This window comes from Pseudophryne corroboree, chromosome 6 (genome assembly GCF_028390025.1).
Source record: "Pseudophryne corroboree isolate aPseCor3 chromosome 6, aPseCor3.hap2, whole genome shotgun sequence".
Taxonomy (NCBI): Eukaryota; Metazoa; Chordata; class Amphibia; order Anura; family Myobatrachidae; genus Pseudophryne; species Pseudophryne corroboree.
The window spans coordinates 501,357,002-501,376,845 of record NC_086449.1 but is presented as its reverse complement, the minus strand read 5'-3'; the positions used below and the strand labels follow the sequence as shown (position 1 = coordinate 501,376,845).

Genomic DNA, 19,844 nt, shown 5'->3' with positions numbered 1-19,844 from the left:
AAACAAACATGTCAGGTTTAATCTTTCTTGACAATTCAATCAAATGGCGAGCCTTAGACACCCCAGCCATGGCCCTTTCTGACTTCAACAAAAGGCTCTGCCCATGGGTATAACCCTAAAAGCCCAACATTGATTGGTGCCAGCAGAGAGTATTCTTATGCACAGCTGTACACTCCACTATGGCAGCACCCAACTTGTTAACCTTATACTGAGAAATGTGAGAAGATCCAGTGCAGGTACAGTATCAATCTAAAAAAGCCCAAGATTCTCAGTCATGAGTTTGGCAAAAGTCCATGCCATATGACTGAAATGCAGTTTTTTTCACAACTTTATCTTTGACTATGTCAAGCAATTGAAATGCAGACTACAAATTCTTAGGGAAACCTTTGCCCATAAAACAACTAATTGGCAAACGAACACAAAACCAAAACCATAGTACACAAATGCAGCATCCTGTTCATTTGAGTACTAGTCCACTCATTGAACATTATGGCAAACTGAACAAAAGGAAAGTTTACCAGATTGCTGCTGGGCCACAAGTCTTTAGCAGTTGGATACAGGTGGGCTCCACTACATTGCAGAAAGAAGTGTTGAAAATGACACAACTGGCCCTGTGTGCAGGAGGCATTATTAAATGCAAATAGTCTACCACTAGGAGTCTGCTGTGCATTCACCCTTAATTGGGCCCGATACCTTACTCCCAACAGGGACATCAGGTGCAGAACATGAAGACTGTGTAACCTCCACATCCTTGAACCCAAAGTCAATTACTGGACTACCATCTTCCTTACAACAAAATTCTTTGTCATAGGCAAGCCAAACAGAAAAATCCTATACAGTCCCACTAGCAAATTCCCTTAAGGCTTAAAAGCCTCCAAATCAACTCTACCCTTGACAGCCCTACAATCCTTTGTTGCTTGCTCTGTAAGAGCAAACACATCTATTTAAGTTTCTTTATGAATCTTATTACAAGTTGCCATTGGCGTTTCTATAATAGGTGCAGTGTGCACGGTGCACACGGGCCCCTGAGTCCCGGGGGGCCCCACTCCACACACACACCACCCATTTCTCCTATACTTACCTTTCCGGAGTCCATCGCTGACTGTGTGTGGGCCCCCTCCTCTCCTGTAGCCGTCGCGCCGCTTCTAGCGCACTGACCACTAGAGACTCTGGCACAGTGCCAGTGTCTACAGTGCATGCGCAGGACTCCGAAAAAATGGTGCAGTGGCCATTTTTCAGAGTCCTGCACATGCGCTGTAGACTCTGGCACTGTGCCAGAGTCTACAGCGCTCAGAGTGATAGCAGTGGCGCGACGGCTATGGGAGAGGAGGGGGCCCACACACGGAGTCTGCACATGGGTCCCCTACTCTCTAGAGATGCCCCTGCAAGTTGCCCTCAAGCCACGTAATACAGCAGGATTGTCCCAGTGCACAAACCCTAGGGATGTGCTAACAACCACTTCAGCATTTGCCTTGACCACCTAGAATGATGCATTAATGTCTATTTGCCTCAAAGCTGGTCCACTTTTCAGCCTGCCCATGCTCCTTGCTATAGCTATCTTATTTGGATAGAAGAGGGGAGTAAGAAAACAAAGACCTTGAATTCATTGAATCTAGTAGACTATCTCTGTGGGTGGTGGCATCGGGTGGGGTCAGTGTGTGCTCTGTAGGGGTGCTGTTCCTGTCACTGTGGTGTCATTGTGCTGTTAGGGGTGCTGTCCTGGCTGTCACTGGTGTTTCATGAGCTGTTAGGGGTGCTGCAGCTGTACATGGGTGTTGCTGTCCTGGCTGTCACTGTGTTGTACAGGGGGCAGGGGCACTGTCCACCTGTATGCTGTGAAAATACAGGGGTGCTGGCTGTAAAAATTCTGGGTTGCTGTGAAAATAAATGTACACTGGCCCTGTCTTGTATGCTGTAAAAAGTCTGTGGTGATGTTGTTAAAATAAAAGTACACTGGCCCTGTCTTGTATGCTGTAAAAATTCTGGGGTGCAGTGAAAATAAAAGTACACTGGCCTTGTCTTGTATGCTGTAAACATACAGGGGTGCTGCTGTTAAAATAAAAGTACACTGGTCCTGTAGGCTGTAAAAATACAGGGGTGCTGCTGTTAAAATAAAAGTACACTGGCCTTGTATGCTGTAAAATACAGTGGTGCAGTGAAAATAAATGTACACTGGCCCTGTCTTGTATGCTGTAAAATTACAGAGGTGCTGTGAAAATACAGGGGTGCTGGCACTGTCCACGGTTGCGATGTCTAGGCCTGACCTTCACAACACTGTATGGGAAGAGGAGGCTCCTACCACCATTTGCATGCCCTTTGCAAGTGCTGGGAGGACCACCGCCAGTCCAGTTGCTGATATTGAGGATGTCACTGTAGAAATACACCAGGATGAAGAGGATATTGGTGTAGCTGGCGCTGAGGAGGATATTGACGATGAGGATTCTGATAGTGATGTGGTTTGTTTGATAAGCATCAGTGGAGACAGTTGTCCATGGGATGAAAAAGCCCATTGTCATGCCTGGGCAAAATACCAAAAAAAGCCACCTCTTTGGTGTGGAATTATTTATCCACAAATACAGACAACAGGTGTCAAGCTACTGTATCTGTTGCCATGGTCAATCCATAATAAGCAGGGGTAAGGATGTTAACCACCTAGGAACATCCTCTCTTATATGTCACCTGCAGCGCATTCATCATGTGTTATGTCTGTTCTGTTTGTTTGTTGTCTCACCACCAGGGCTCATCAGACATTTCTGGATTGCAGTTCTGCTCTCTGCCAGAGGTGCTACTCTCTGGACATTCTTTCAGATCAGGTGCCTGGTGAGTGATCACTTAATCAGCAAAGTCTGGACACCTGTCATCTGGCTTTTAAAGTCTGATTGATGCCAATAACCTTTGCTGGTCATTACATTTCCTGGTCTTATGTAAGGAGGTTGCTGAACCTGGAGCTGTTCCCATTATACCAGTCTGCCAATACCTTGCAAAGCTGAGCCACAATAGTTCTTGGATTCCTGGCCTGTCTGTTTACATCCCGTAAGGTCTGCTGCCACTGTTCCTAAAATACTTGCGTTTCCATAATCTGCATTTACTCTGCTTTCTGGTTTCTACTATATATGCATATACCTGGACAATCCATTTATCAGCATTTCCTAGGTCTGCAAGTATCCTTTCTTCAAGTCTTGTAATTTCTGTATTTACCTAGACAATCCATTTACCAGCATTTCCTCCAGTCTGCAAGTATCCTGTGTTTTAGTCTTGTCATTGCTGTATTTCTCTGGACAATCCAGTTACCTGCATTATCTCAGTCTGTAAATCATACTTGCCTACTCTCCCGGAATGGCCAGGAGGCTCCGAAAAATCGGGTGCCCCTCCTGGAACCCCGGAAGAGCAGGTAAGTCTCCAGATTTCTGGGGTCCCCCCTGCCCGGCCGCCCACTTAGTGAGTAAAGTGGGTGGTCTGGTCAGTCGATGATGTGATTCTTGTTGAATCACGTCATCATAGCCAAGCCCCCGCAGTATAATGCCGGTAATAGTGGCATTACACAGTGGGTGTGTGGCTTAAATAACACAATGCATCAACCACGCCTCACCCCACCTCTGCCCCGCCCCCATTCTGCCTCTGGACCACCCCCCTCTGCTTGTCACATTACTGCCCCGACCCCTGCTGAGCCGACCTGGCTGCTATCTCCCAGAGAGAGCAGCCACAAAGTCAGTAAGTATGCTGTAAATATCTTGTGTTAAGTTTTCTGCCATAGCTGCATATACTGTACTGTACATGGACTATTTACTTGCATTGCCTCAATTTGCAAATATACTGGTTTCTAGTAATCCTTCACAATAAACACCCTGAATTACCAGCAACCTTTTGTTCCTTGGATTCCTGACTAACTTTGGGAAAGTAAGCATAACAATAAGTCATTGTCAAGTTCAGAAACTTTGGGTAATAGCGTAAGCAGTCCACTGACACCTAAATGATGTGGTTTGTTTGAATATTATTTCTCGATGAGGATGTAAACACTGAAGGGGGGAATCTGAGGATGAGGATGACATCTTGCCTCTGTAGAGCCAGTTTGTGCAAGGAGAGATTAATTGCTTCTTTTTTGGTGGGGGCCCAAACAAACCAATCATTTCAGCCACAGCCAATCATTCCAACCAATCATTTCAGCCACTTGTCGCTAAAATGATTGGTTTGTTAAAGTGTGCATGTCCTGTTTATACAACATAAGGGTGGGTTGGAGGGCCCAAGGACAATTCCATCTAGCACGTCTTTTCTTTTTCTGCCACATCATTCCAGGGGTGCTGCCTCTCTGCCCTATCAGTCTGGGCAGTGATGTTGCCGTTTAAGTCAAGGGGTTATGTTGCCTGTCTGTTGTAATTCTTTAGGGGTGCTGTATATGCTGTATAAGTCCAGGGGTGCTGCCGTATAATTCCAGGGGTGCTGCTGTACTTGATCCTAGGTTTAAATGAAAGCCTAGAGCAGATATGAAACAAATGTTCTTTAATAAAGTGGGGAGAGAACACATTTGTGGCCAAAGTCAGTGTGACTCAGAAGAGACAATCATAATCCAGCGCAACTGCCAGAGAGGTAAAAGAGAGATTTTCTGCCAGAGCATAAGAGAGAGGTTTTTCTCAATTATTTCATGTTAGGGACTCACTCAAATGAATGGCTCCAGTTAGTCAACCTTAATTTTGATTTATTATTGATATTCCACATTTCGGGATAATTTATTTAGAAGATGCGCATTTGTTGTACAGGGATCTTCTTTTCCTAAGGACTGTGTAGAGTTATCGCAAGACCTTGCGGTGTTAGAAGAACAGAGTTTCAGTGATCTTGCATTGCATCAGCTTTCCATTGCACTACAGCACTAGATGGGCCAGGAGCTCCTGTGAGGCACAAATAGTTACTGAATAAGGCCCAGTAGGGTGTAGTATGGTATGTCGGCGGCCGGGCTCCCAGCGGCCAGCATACCGGCGCCGGGAGCCTGACCGCCGGCGTACCGACAGTGTGGCGAGCGCAAAGGAGCCCCTTGCGGGCTCGCTGCACTCGCCACGCGCGCCACGCTATTTATTCTACCTCCAGGGGGGTTGTGGACCCCCACGAGGGAAAATAGCTGTCGTTATGCCGGGTGTCGAGATTCCGGCACCGGTATACTGTGCGCCGGGATCCCGACATTCGGCATACTGAAGACCACCCGCCCAGTATGGAGTGTCATGGTGGCTTACAGCCAGGAAGATGTCTGGCTTGCCAGGCTGTGTCATGCTGTGTGCACAGACGTTACCATTGCTTCCTCCCACAATCCTTCTTATAGTATGAAATGATTTTTGACTGTAGAGTGGTAAGCTACTATAGGGCAGAGGCTCAATAACAAAAAAATTCACTGCACAGTCCTGCTTAGTACTGTACCGAACCCACCCGATCTCAACTTGCCCCATCCGGGGCTGCTGTGGGGGCTCAGGAGGGGTTGCTAAAACATCTAAGGGGCTGCTTTATTTAAAAATTAAATATGAAAAAAATAAACAAGACACACAGGTAAGCTCACATGTGTGTAACTGGGAGCTGTGAAAAACAAAAATAAGGCATCTGCCACAAAATATGTAAATAAAAAGTGGGAAAAAATAAACCCAAGAGATTTTCACAAAATTTTCCCCTCTACGGAGTCTCCAGACTCCGTGGAGCAGAAAATATCCAATCTTGATCCTGTGGTATACACCATCTTATTTTCATTCCAGCATTAAATCTGAGATTATCTTAATCCCTAATGAAAAATATATTTAGGTGTAACAAATGTGCGCAATTAAAAACAAAATCATGCAGCAGAATTACACGTAAAATAGAGTGTTCATCCAACACTCAAGAAAACTGAATAATATTCTAAAAGGTTTTTTACGTGCTCAATCCTGCGCTATTCTGCTTAACCATGTACAAACATATACCAAGGCTGTGCATAAGAAAAAACAAAATAATCATGCAAAAAGGGTGTATACATGCAAAGCACCACCTCCAAATATAATGTAATTTACTGAGCTTTTATAAATGATGAGTGGATCCAGGGCCGTCTTAACAGCAGTGTAGGCCCCTGGGCACAGCAATGCACTGGGCCCCCTACCCATCCTCCAGCAGTAGGGGTGGGTGGGTGCTATCAGCGGCAGCTTTGATGTCCCGCGGGCGGTAGGGGGTGTTCTATCTTCCGCTCAGCATGTAGGACCTGGAGCAGTAATTTCTGCTAATTACTCCTTTACTGTACAGCTGGGACTAATCTGCAGAAAGAGGTGGGAGGGAGAACACTAAACTGTAAAAGGGGGCATTGGACTGAATGAAGAAGCCCTGGTACATGACTTCCAGGGTGGTAGGGGGTGTTTAATAAGTAGGGGAGGGGTGGATAGTGGTGTGGGCTTAATATTTATAATTTTCCAGTGGGAGGGCAGCTTGCTTGACTGCAGATATCTCAAGTTCCTGAAAATAGATTTCTTAGCTTTGGATGCGATAAAAATCTAGTCCCACCTTTCAGAAGGTGCTGGGGACTTGGGGATCAGAGTTCAGGAGCCAGAGCAATCCACCAACGAAAATCTAAAACTGCATATTAGGCGTGTGGAGCTGGAGCAGGGACCAGCTGCTGAAAGGCTGATATCTCTGGTTCTGGGCATAGTAGAGACAAGCTGCCAGTGTTCACCAAAAGGGGAGAGTCACAACTTTTGGAGTGTACACTCAGAAAAACTCTAAGTCAGACAGAACCCGACATATCTGGCTAGGAAGAGCAATTAACAAGCTTGGATGGGGGCCACTGATTTCAAGCTGGATATGTCCAGTTCCCCAGGGCCGATTTTCAAAAATCTGGTACCCCTGGCAAGAGTGGACCCTCAGCTATCAGTCTAGGGCCCTTATACTCCTGGGGCCCTTGGGAAAGAGCCCATTGAGCCCATACAAAAAGATGGCCCTGAGTGGATCACAAGCTTCTGTGAGTAGCTTCTTAGTACATATCGAAGGTAGTACCATCCAAGGATTTCTGAAATCAAAATAATCGTGCTTCCCTCATAAGGTGTTAACCATTGCAGGGGGAGTCAGCACAGAGAATGAATGATAGTGCAGTATTTTGTATAAAATGGGGAATGTTTTAATACAAATTGCACTTACAACAGATAAAAATAAAAATCACATGTAAACATCCTTTCATGGCAGCGACACTGGAACACTACAAGCATATCACCAAAGTCCTGCTGATGTAGTTCAGGAAGGGATTAGCGGCCACAGTTCCGGAACCTGTAGGTGCTTCTCCAGATTGGCGATGCAGGGTGAGTAAGTGTCCGACCAGCAGGAGTTGTAGAGACCACACTTAACGCGTTTCGGACCTCGCTGGGTCCTTCATCAGAAGTGTGGTTACAGTCCCAGAGTAGCTCTTTTAAAGGTTTACTAATTGCTAAAAGTGTCAGCAGTGGTGTGGGATCTTCATTTCCTGTTTCCCGACCGGAAGTGATGTCATCTAATTATCGGCACTGCGTTCCACGGCTATCCATTAGATGTATTCGCCGGAGGCAGGAAGTACTAGTCTCCATGCGTCAGCGCTGCGTTCCACTGCGGTTCATAGAGTCCCCACAGTCACTGCGGAGTAAGTTCAATCAAGTCCAATCCTTTAAAGTGCTACCCGTATAGATAGCAAATGTTGGTAACAGATTATTGTTTAACAGATTAACAGATTAACAGAGTATTGTTATGGACACAATCTGTTACCAACATTTGCTATCTATACGGGTAGCGCTTTAAAGGATTGGACTTGATTTAACTTACTCCGCAGTGACTGTGGGGACTCTATGAACCGCAGTGGAACGCAGCGCTGACGCATGGAGACTAGTACTTCCTGCCTCCGGCGAATACACCTAATGGATAGCCGTGGAACGCAGCGCCGATAATTAGATGACATCACTTCCGGTCGGGAAACAGGAAATGAAGATCCCGCACCGCTGCTGACACTTTTAGCAATTAGTAAACCTTTAAAAGATCTACTCTGGGACTGTAACCACACTTCTGATGAAGGACCCAGCGAGGTCCGAAACGCGTTAAGTGTGGTCTCTACAACTCCTGCTGGTTGGACACTTACTCACCCTGCATCGCCACTCTGGAGAAGCACCTACAGGTTCTGGAACTGTGGCCGCTAATCCCTTCCTGAACTACATCAGCAGGACTTTGGTGATATGCTTGTAGTGTTCCAGTGTCGCTGCCATGAAAGGATGTTTACATGTGATTTTTATTTTTATCTGTTGTAAGTGCAATTTGTATTAAAACATTCCCCATTTTATACAAAATACTGCACTATCGTTCATTCTCTGTGCTGACTCCCCCTGCAATGGTTAACACCTTATGAGGGAAGCACGATTATTTTGATTTCAGAAATCCTTGGATGGTACTACCTTCGATATGTACTAAGAAGCTACTCACAGAAGCTTGTGATCCACTCATCATTTATAAAAGCTCAGTAATTTACATTATATTTGGAGGTGGTGCTTTGCATGTATACACCCTTTTTGCATGATTATTTTGTTTTTTCTTATGCACAGCCTTGGTATATGTTTGTACACGGGGGGTCATTCCGAGTTGTTCGCTCGCAAGCGGATTTTAGCAGATTTGCTCATGCTAAGCCGCCGCCTACTGGGAGTGAATCTTAGCATCTTAAAATTGCGAACGATGTATTCGCAATATTGCGATTACACACCTCGTAGCAGTTTCTGAGTAGCTCCAGACTTACTCGGCATCTGCGATCATTTCAGTGCTTGTCGTTCCTGGTTTGACGTCACAAACACACCCAGCGTTCGCCCAGATACTCCCCCGTTTCTCCGGCCACTCTTGCGTTTTTTCCGGAAACGGTAGCGTTTTTCCCCACACGCCCATAAAACGGCCTGTTTCCGCCCAGTAACACCCATTTCCTGTCAATCACATTACGATCGCCAAAACGAAGAAAAAGCCGTGAGTAAAAATCCTAACTGCATAGCAAATTTACTTGGCGCAGTCGCAGTGCGGACATTGCGCATGTGCATCAAGCGGAAAATCGCTGCGATGCGAAGATTTTTACAGAGCGAACAACTCGGAATGACCCCCATGGTTAAGCAGAATAGCGCAGGATTGAGCACGTAAAAAACCTTTTAGAATATTATCTTAATCCCTGAAAATGGAGAAGGGGGAACAAATTTGGAGGCTTTGGCCCCTAGTTTTTTAGTTTGTCCAGTAATGTGGTAATTATATATTTGCTTGGTTTAAGTCCTTTCCGTTCCACAGCAATATAGGAGTGGAGGTGAAAGCCTGTGTGTTGTTCGTGATTGCGTGTGCATCTATAATTTTTAATCACCTTCTTGACACTGTCCTCTTCCTCTTGCCTCTTCTCATAATGTGAAAAGTCATCAAAGAAGGAGGTGGTAGGTTTGTAGCTAGCTATGATTCTTAGAACTTGGCGAGCTTTTTCCAGGGGGACCACCCGTCGCTGAAATGATGGGTTTATTAAACTGTGCATGTCCTGTTTAAACAACATAAGGGTGGGTGGAACTTTTAAAACTGCCATCCTGTTTGCCCCTGCAGTGCCACTCCTAGATGGGCCAGGTGTTTGTGCGGCCCACTTGTGTCGCTTAGCTTAGTCATCCAGCTACCTCGGTGCAAACTTTTGGCCTAAAAACAATGGCCCTCATTCCGAGTTGATCGGTCGCAAGGCGAATTTAGCAGAGTTACACACGCTAAGCCGCCGCCTACTGGGAGTGAATCTTAGCTTCTTAAAATTGCGACCGATGTATTCGCAATATTGCGATTACTAACTACTTAGCAGTTTCAGAGTAGCTCCAGACTTACTCTGCCTGTGCGATCAGTTCAGTGCTTGTCGTTCCTGGTTGACGTCACAAACACACCCAGCGTTCGCCCAGGCACTCCCACCGTTTCTCCGGCCACTCCTGCGTTTTTTCCGGAAACGGTAGCGTTTTCAGCCACACGCCCCTGAAACGCCGTGTTTCCGCCCAGTAACACCCATTTCCTGTCAATCACATTACGATCGCCGGAGCGAAGAAAAAGCCATGAGTAAAAATACTTTCTTCATAGTAAAGTTACTTGGCGCAGTCGCAGTGCGAACATTGCGCATGCGTACTAAGCGGATTTTCACTGCGATGCGATGAAAAATACCGAGCGAACAACTCGGAATGAGGGCCAATATTGTGAGGTGTGAGGTTTTCAGAATAGACTGGAAATTAGTGGAAAGGAATGTTATTAAAGTTAATAGGTAGTATCAAAATTACCCCCAAATTTTGTAATTTTAGCTGTTTTTATGTTTTTTTCCAAAAACATCCAGATTCAACATCAAAACTTGAAAGGGTGGTTTTGGCAAAACCAATTCAGATCCAAAGCACGAGCGGAGATCTAGATACAAAACCAAAACACAAAATCCTAAAAGTGTCCGCCGCACATCTCTAGTACTAGAGACCTATCTGACATCCTTTGTGGATCACAATCACAGACAACAAATGATGTCCCATCATCCATGTCCACAGCACTCAGCGTTTCATCCCTGGTGTTGTCTGATTAAGATGTAAGCACAGGATTGGTGGCCAAAACCGTCAAAGTAGGCAGAGTAGATGAAGAGACAGAGCAGACTGACTAGCACCAGCATCTAGTGTATGAGAGGTTGCAAAACCAACTGAGCCATGAGAGAAAGCTTAAGCCTGGAATGCTTGCAAAAATTGCTCTGCAGCAGAACTTATAGACATACAGTACTAGTAGTAACTGGCTAGTAGAGGGAGTTGAGGGAGCTGATGCTGCACTGGTAGTTTAAGTTGATAGAAATTGCGCAAAGGTAGTAGCATTGATGCCAGGGCTCATTAAGAGAGTAATGGACTGGGGAAGGGGGGGTAATTCTGAGTTGATTGCAGCAGCAAGTTTGTTAGCAGTTGGGCAAAACCATGTGCACTGCAGGGGAGGCAGATATAACATGTGCAGAGAGAGTTAGATTTGGGTGGGTTATTTTGTTTCTGTGCAGGGTAAATACTGGCTGCTTTATTTTTACACTGCAATTTAGATTGCAGATTGAACACACCACACCCAAATCTAACTCTCCCTGCACATGTTATATCTGCCTCTCCTGCAGTGCACATGGGGGTCATTCCGAGTTGTTCGCTCGCAAGCTGCTTTTAGCAGCTTTACACACGCTAAGCCGCCGCCTACTGGGAGTGAATCTTAGCTTCTTAAAATTGCGAACGAAAGATTCTCAAAATTGCGATTACACACCTCTTAGCAGTTTCTGAGTAGCTTCAAACTTACTCGGCATCTGCGATCAGTTCAGTGCTTGTCGTTCCTGGTTTGACGTCACAAACACACCCAGCGTTCGCCCAGACACTCCTCCGTTTCTCCAGCCACTCCCGCGTTTTCCCCAGAAACGGTAGCGTTTTTTCGCGCACACCCATAAAACGGCCAGTTTCCGCCCAGAAACACCCACTTCCTGTCAATCACATTACGATCACCAGAACGAAGAAAAAACCGTGAGTAAAATTCCTAACTGCATAGCAAATTTACTTGGCGCAGTCGCAGTGCGGACATTGCGCATGCGCACTAAGCGGAAAATCGCTGCGATGCGAAAAAATTTACCGAGCGAACAACTCGGAATGACCCCCATGGTTTTGCCCAACTGCTAACAAAATTCCTCCTGCGATCAACTTGGAATTACCCCCTGTATGCAGACCCTTTCGCAGTCTCTGTCTGGGGCCCTCCTCTTTAGTCAGCAGAGCACTGTCTGTCTCTACTAGAGTCAGCACTAGAGGCATAAATTCACCCTAGTCGCCTGGAGGCAAGTTTGAGTTTGATGGCCCTCCCCCTAAAAAATAAATCAAATATATATATATATATATATATATATATATATATGTGCAAAGAGATGGTATAGCGCCACTTGTGAGGCGAAAAATCTCAGTAAAATCTATGTAAATGAACTATAAAATTTCAATAAAAACACTAAAAGCCCACGTAACCTTATAAAATGGTGTCAGCCCTACCCTAAAAATGTAACACTGGTATAGTATTGTTAAAAAGTATAGAAAATGGGGGGATAGGGATAGTGGCGACAAATGCGGCTAAAAAAAACAGTGTTTTTACGTGTTTTAAAAACGCCAAAAGATGTTATAAAATTATAAAAATAATTTTTAATATATATGAGAGTAAAAACAGTTTCAAAAAAAGGTTTTTAAAATACAAGAAAATTGTTTCTATGTAAAACCATACAAAAGTAATAAAAGGATAGGAATTCAAACTTAACTTAAAAGCAGTGGGTGGTCAATACAGGATTGACCACTCACTGCTTTTAAGTTAAGTTTGAACTCCTATCCTTTTATTACTTTTGTATGGTTTTACATAGAAACAATTTTCTTGTATTTTAAAAACCTTTTTTGAAACTGTTTTTACTCTCATATATATTAATTTTTTTTTTTATAATTTTATAACATCTTTTGGCGTTTTTAAAACACGTAAAAACACTGTTTTTTTAGCTGCATTTGTCGCCACTATCCCTATCCCCCCATTTTTTATATATATATATATATATATATATATATTGCACACAACACACACACACACACACACACACACACACACACACACACACACACACACTAGCTGTCCTACCTGTTCGTTGCACAGAAATTTCTGATTTTCATGGTTGTAAATATGAAATATAAATTTGGACGACTTAATGTAACTAAATATTAATCCATGGTTCTTGGCGTTACCCGAGGAGCACTCTAGCAGACACAATAAAAAGTGACAGGACCATTTTTGTAGTTTATTAAATTCTACACATTGAACGTGCAATCTAAATTTTGATCTGATTGTCTGTTTGGGTGTTATCGTTCACGCAATGCAAGCCATGCATCGGTAATGACATCAATATGTCAACCCCCTTTTCGTCCCTTAAGGGGAGGTTTATTAAATTTCTAATTACATAGTTTCTGCTGCGGGGTACACTGGGCTCCACAAGGATAGACATAGGGGTGTAGAGTAGGATCTTGATCCGAAGCACCAACAGGCTCAAAAGCTTTGAACTTCTTCCCAAGATGCATAGCGCCACCTCCTATATCACCCCGCCTCCGTGCACAGGAGCCCAGTTTGTAGTTGGTGCTTGCAGTGCAAGCATGTGACAGGAAGAGCTGCTCGCAGCAGCTCTAGAAAAAGCTTTTTCTGAGGAAAAAAGAAGACTACAAGGGCTGCAGCAGAGGCACAGTTTGTGCTGGATGTCAGTAGACATTGCCTGCTGCAGCTCCATCTCTCCCCCAGCGGCGCTGTACACTCCCGTGCCCTGGTTGCCGGGTACCTACAGCAGGAGGCTCCGGTTTTCTTCCAAGTTAGTCACACATGGCTGGGGCTCTCCGGGATCGCGTGGCCGCACTTCAGGAGGAGGTAAGTGGGTCCCGCTCGCAGGACCCGCACTTTATCGCAATCCGTCGCGGCCGGTGGGAGGCGGGCCGCGCGCGCTGGCGGTGGACACTGTGACAGTACAGGCGATCCCACTAGATCACCAGGGCATGGGTGCAGGTCTGGTTTTCTCTCTAAACCTTTTTTACAAGTAGCCTGCAGTACCCAGTGGTTTTGCCAGCAGAGTGGGTAAGGCTTAGACCTGGAGCCCCTCCCCCAGCCCCAGGGTGCCATTTCCCGCAAATGTTCCCGCCCTGGAGCTGCATTTCTGTCTCTCCCTCACTCCCTGGCAGTGTCTGCGGCACCATTATCCCTCAGCTCACTGTTCCTGGGAATGCTTGGGCAAATCCTCCTATGTAAAGCCGCCTGGTTGTCAGTGCTGTGACTTTACAAGACACTTAAGTATTCTACCTGCCTTTTTTAGTCAGTGTTAGTTAAGAAAGAGTGCACTTAGTCAGGGTTTCCTAGTACAATTACCCTGTGATATACATCCAGTTCTTACTGTGTACTGTTATATCTATTGTTATATAGCTGTGTAAGCTAGTCCAGTGCAGTATTATTGTTAGTAATAACCTCTGCATTGTACAGACTGTGACTATTTGTGTGTGCATTTGATAGCTGAGTGGTGCCCATTTTGTGTCTTTCACTCAAACTGCTATCCCTATATTCTATAACCTGAGGGGGCTTTGTGCTTCAGATTTTATCTAATATAGGATTTTCACAAAGATATACTGTATTACGTATTTTTCTCTGTGATTTAGTCACCATATCTCTCCTTTATCTCTGCTGGTGCTGACTACACTGCGCAGGGGTTTTGGGCTAGAGGTATTGTGCTGTTGACTTATTGTACTGTGTTACCTGATACTGCAAGTTATATCATGTCTGCTTCTGAGGGTAACGGTTCTGGGGCTGAACACACTGCCGGTGTTGCTGAAGCTGCAGATACCTATGAGGAGAATATAGCAGCTTTGGGCTCTGGTTCTGGGGGCTTCTTGCCCCCCCACTGGGACGGTGGCAATGGGGGCAAATAATGACCCGCCGTGGGCCACTTTTTCCATGCTTCTGCATACGCTAGTTCGTAAACTAACACCCCCTATGGGATCCCCAATGCCGGTGCAACCGTTTGTGGTCCCTGCAGCTAACCCGCCGTGGGCGGACGATTTATCTGCTCAAATAAAGAAGTTGAACCAGTCCCTGACTACTAAAAAGTCTGACCGGCGCTTGCCTACGTCCAAGTGGTCCTCTAAGCGAGCGCTTGACTCCTCACAATCCACTGCTGTCACTGACACCTCGTCGGATGAAGACGGCACTTACACTGACCCCACAGGTTCTGACTCAGATATGGCTGATGGGGAGGGTGGTTCACATGTGGATGTTCCTGATCTTTTGGAGGCTATTAAGTTGATTTTACAGTTTACGGATTATCCCGAACCATCCGTTCCTCCTAAGAAACCAGATAGGTTCAAGCGTCAGAAGGTGATTAAACAAGTTTTACCTCACTCTGACCACCTAAGTGATATACATCAGGAAACCTGGGAAAACCCGGGTACGAAGTTTGTGCCTCAAAAGAAGATGCTGGCTCGCTATCCCATCGCGCCAAAGCTGTCTAAAATTTGGGAAACGCGTCCCCCAGTGGACTCGCATGTGGCTAGGATGGTGGTTTCCTCAGCTCTACTGGTCACCACCGTCACGTCTCTAAAACAGCCTACAGCTAAACGTGTGGAGGGTTGTCTGAAAGTGATTTACACCCTCACGGGTGCTGCACAAAAGCCCACTATTGCAGCTACTTGGGCTGTAGGGGCCATTGAAGCATGGGTCTTGGAGTTAGATGCTGAAATCTCCTCTGACCATGCTAGACAATGCTTGTCTTATATTGCCACAGCTTCTCGTTGTATTAAAGAGGCGGCTTCTGATGCCGGTATCCTGGCAGCCAAGGCCTTTACTACGTCATTTCTGGCTCACTGGATATTGTGGCTGAGATCCTGGTCTGTGGATCTGGACTCTAGGAAAACCCTGGAGGTACTCCCTTTTAAGGGAGATATTCTGTTTGGGGAGGATTTAAATAAGATTGTGGCTGACTTGGCTACTGCCAAAACTGCCTGTCTGTCAAGTACTGCTCCTTCTGTGTTGAAGGCTAAAGGTACTTCCTTTCACCCCTTTCGTCCTTCAGGTAAAGCAAAAGGTCAGGCGTACAACAAGCAGGCCCGCACTTCCAAACCTGGTGAGCCTAAGCCCAAAAGAGCCTTGGCGGCCCATCAGCCAGCTTCCAAGACAGATAAGCCTGCCGCATGACGGGGCGGGCCTCCCTCTGGGGGATCCTAGGGTGGGGGGCTGGCTTCTAGGGTATACCCAGGAATGGTTGAAGACCACTTCAGATGCCTGGGTACGGGAAGTCGTCACTCGAGGTTATGCCATAGCCTTCAAAAACCGACCCCCTCATCGATTTTGCCAGACAGATGTCCCGTTGGACAAGACAAAGGCAAACACTCTACATTCGGTGGTACACTCTACATTCGGTGGGACCCTCCTGGATACAGGAGTCGTAGTACAGGTGCCTCTTGCGCAGAGGTGCCGGGGGTACTATTCTCTGCTGTTTCTAGTCCCGAAAACCGAATGGGTACTTCCGGCCCATTCTCAACCTCAAGGCATTGAACAGGTTTATGAAGGTTTCCAAGTTCCGGATGGAAACCCTTCGCTCTATAGTTCTGGCCTTGGAACCTGGGGACTTCATGGTCTCCCTGGATATACAGGATGCTTACCTGCATATTCCTATAGCAGTGTCTCATCAGCAATACCTGAGATTTGCGATTGGCAACTGCCATTGCCAGTTTCGGGCATTACCTTGTGGTATAACAACGGCTCCGTGAGTCTTTACAAAAGTCATGGTGGTGATGACAGTGGTACTCCGCTGTCAAGGGGTCAGGATACTGCCGTATTTGGACGACTTGTTAATCCTGGCAAATTCCCCAGAACTTCTCCTGCATCATCTAGATGTGACGGTCCAGTTTCTGCAAGCCCACGGGTGGCTCATCAACTGGAAGAAGTCATCCCTGATCCCTGCTCAGAGCATGGTGCATCTGGGAGCACTATTGGACACTCACAACCAGCGGTTGTTCCTGTCTCAGGAGAAAGTCCTGAAACTTCAGGACAGGATTCGTTGCTTCCTATCTCATCCGCAAGTGTCGATACATTCGTCGATGCAGGTGCTGGGCCTCATGGTGTCAGCATTCAACATGGTGGAGTACGCTCAATTTCGCTCTCGCCCTATCCAGAGGCTGTCTTTGACGGCGTGGCTCTTGAAGCTTCCGTCTTAAGGGCTAAAGGGTTTTTTGAGGCGGTCATTCAAACTATGTTGCGGGCCCGGAAAACCGGCTTCTGCTCGGATTTACTATAGGGTCTGGCATTCTTACTTTGTTTGGTGTGCATCTAACGATTATGATGCTTCCAAGTTTAGTATAGCCAAGTTGTTGGCTTTTCTTCAGCAGGGCCTGGACTTAGGCCTGCGTCTGGCCTCCCTCAAGGTTCAAATATCTGCCTTGTCGGTGTGGTTTCAGAGAAAAATTGCGACCTTACCTGATGTGCATACCTTTACTCAGGGCATGTTGCGTATCCAACCTCCCTATGTCCCGCCTGTGGCTCCTTGGGACTTGTCAGTGGTTTTGGGGGCATTACAAGAGTCTCCGTTTGAACCTCTTGGTTCAGCTGACCTTAAGTGGCTTTCCCTTAAGGTGGTGTTTCTGCTGGCTATTGCTTCAGCTAGAAGAGTGTCGGATTTGGGTGCCTTGTCCTGTAGTTCCCCATATGTGATATTTCACCGTGACCGGGCGGTTCTTAGGACTCGTCCCGGCTATCTACCTAAGGTGGTTTCTTCGTTCCACCTTAATCAGGAGATTGTAGTTCCGGCACTTGTTTCTCCTGATCTGTCTCCCAAAGAGCGGTCTTTGGATATGGTATGGGCTCTCCGTATCTATGTGAAGAGAACTGCTCCTATTAGGAAATCTGATTCTCTTTTTGTTGTGTTTGGGTTTCTCAAGCAAACTCTGGCCAGATGGATTAGAATGGTGATTGCACATGCTTATGTGAAGGCTGTTCTCTCTGCTCCTGATCACATTAAGGCCCATTCTACTCGGTCTGTTGGACCTTCTTGGGCGGCCCAACGTCGTGCGACCCTTGAACAATTGTGCAAGGCAGCTACGTGGTCCTCTGTGAACACGTTCATAAGGTTCCATGCCTTCGATACTGCCACTTCCCTGGATGCTTCCTTTGGACACAGGGTTCTTGTGCCCGCTACAGTGCGTCCCCTCCCATAAGGAAGTGCTTTAGGACATCCCCTATGTCTATCCTTGTGGAGCCCAGTGTACCCCACAGCAGAAAACGAGTTTTATGGTAAGAACTTATCTTTGTTAAAACTCTTTCTGCGAGGTACACTGGGCTCCACAAGGCACCCACCCTGACGCACTAAGCTTCTTTGGGTTGGTATGGCATTAGCCGCTGACACTTCTCCTGTCGGGAGAGTATGGTGTTTGTGGCAACTGGCAGTTGTCGTCTCTTTTACTTGCTACTGCATTGGGCTGGTTAACAAAACTGAACTCCTGTGCACGGAGGCGGGGTGATATAGGAGGCGGCGCTATGCATCTTGGGAAGAAGGTCAAAGCTTTTGAGCCTGTTGGTGCTTCGGATCAAGATCCTGCTCTACACCCCTATGACTATCCTTGTGGAGCCCAGTGTACCTCGCAGAAAGAGTTTTAACAAAGGTAAGTTCTTACCATAAAACTCGTTTTTCCTATTTCCCACCTGAAGAATACCTATGTTAAATTTCATTTTCCTAATACAGTATATTGGGAAGTAAGATTATTAGTGATGAGTGAGTCAGTGAGTCAGTGAGTCAGTCAGTGAGAGCTTTCACATTTTTGTAGTTTATTAAATTCTACACACTGGAGTTGCAACCCAAATTTTGATATGATTGGGAGCTGTCATTCAAGCAATGCAAGCCACACATCGGTAATAATGTCATTATGTTAACTCCCTTTTCATCCCCTTCTGGGAGGTTTATAACATTTCTAATTGTGTAGTTTTCCTATTTCCCACCTGCAGAATACCTATGTTAAATTTCAGCTTCCTAACATATCAGAAAGTAGGAGAATTAGTGATGAGTCAGTGAGTGAGGGCTTTCCTATATCTATCTATCTATCTATCTATCTATCTATCTATCTATCTATCTATATATATATATATATATATATATATAGCAAACAAACTCAGCCGGCACTCCAAAACTATCAGTCCATTACCTGCTCCGGTGCCCTCCCTCAGTCGGCAAGACTGCAAATAGTCAGGAATCACGGCGGCACTCAGGAGGCTTTTTGCTAGCAGTAGTGTTTTATTGCCAAACGTGCATCCAACACATGTTTCGGGCTACAGCCCGTCGTCAGGGATGAGTGTGCAGTGAAACAAATGTGTCTTAAATACCCTCAGAGACATACACCCAATAAATATGATAATGACAAAACTAAGCTCACCTGTGGAACCGCTGCTGAATCCGAACACCCCCATTCATTGCCGCCCGCGTGTCACGGCAGATAACGTCATCAGCCGCCGCCTGTTCGTGACATTCCCCTGTCCCATCCTGAAGACGTACACAGTGAGTCATAACTCACAGACGGCCGCCGACGCGTTCCCTTGCCTCTGATACTGGCCGTCTGAAACGGGTGATGTCATCAACAGCGGCCCACATCAGGAGAACATGACCGTCACCATAACAACTGTCATCAACAAATAAGAAAATGTTTAAAGAAACATACAACATACAACATGCATTACGCAAAAGATTAAAAATAAGTTAAAAACAACAGCACAAGGACATGGACTATAAACATATCCCCAAGATATATCACTAGAGAATTTTACAACTATTTTTTGCATTGCACATAATCATATACTCTTTACACTTCACATAATGAGTATTATATTCTTTGCTCTTCACATAATGAATAATATAGACCAGATTATGCTAAAAAATGAATCTGTTAGATAGAATAAACAGTATCGTCTAAAACATTATAAGAAACATTATAAGAAACAGTGCAATCCCAGAACTTCATTCAATCCCTTGGGTGCAAGGGTATCCAGCCTATGAATCCATCTGCTTTCTAACTGGAGGAGTTTTTTACCTCTATTCCCCCCCCCACCCCCCCAGGTTAGAAGCAGGGACATGGTCAATTAGTTTGCAGCGAATACTAGCTATGCTATGTGAAGCTTGTATACAATGACGGGCAACTGGCTGGTCACTTCTACCAGTTTCTAATGCTGCTCGAACGGCAGATCTATGATTGGCCATTCTCTCCCTATATTGACATTCTGTCTTGCCCACGTAGTATAACCCACATAGGCAAGACAGAACGTAGATGACAAATCTGGATGTGCAA

The 19,844-nt window shown here is 45.7% G+C and overlaps 1 protein-coding gene across 4 annotated transcripts in view; it reads left to right on the top strand.

The window, feature by feature from the left end:
• TAFA2 (TAFA chemokine like family member 2) overlaps nt 1-19,844 on the top strand; it is a 479,149-nt gene that overhangs the window by 273,254 nt on the left and 186,051 nt on the right. Inside the window, exon 1 of one of the 4 annotated variants that reach the window (XM_063927375.1) lies at nt 2,951-3,038. The exons of the other annotated variants lie outside the window; for them this stretch is intronic. The gene's annotated coding sequence lies outside the window, so the exon portion shown is untranslated. Of the gene's footprint in view, nt 1-2,950; nt 3,039-19,844 lie in introns of those variants that run through there. 4 annotated transcript variants of the gene reach the window in all.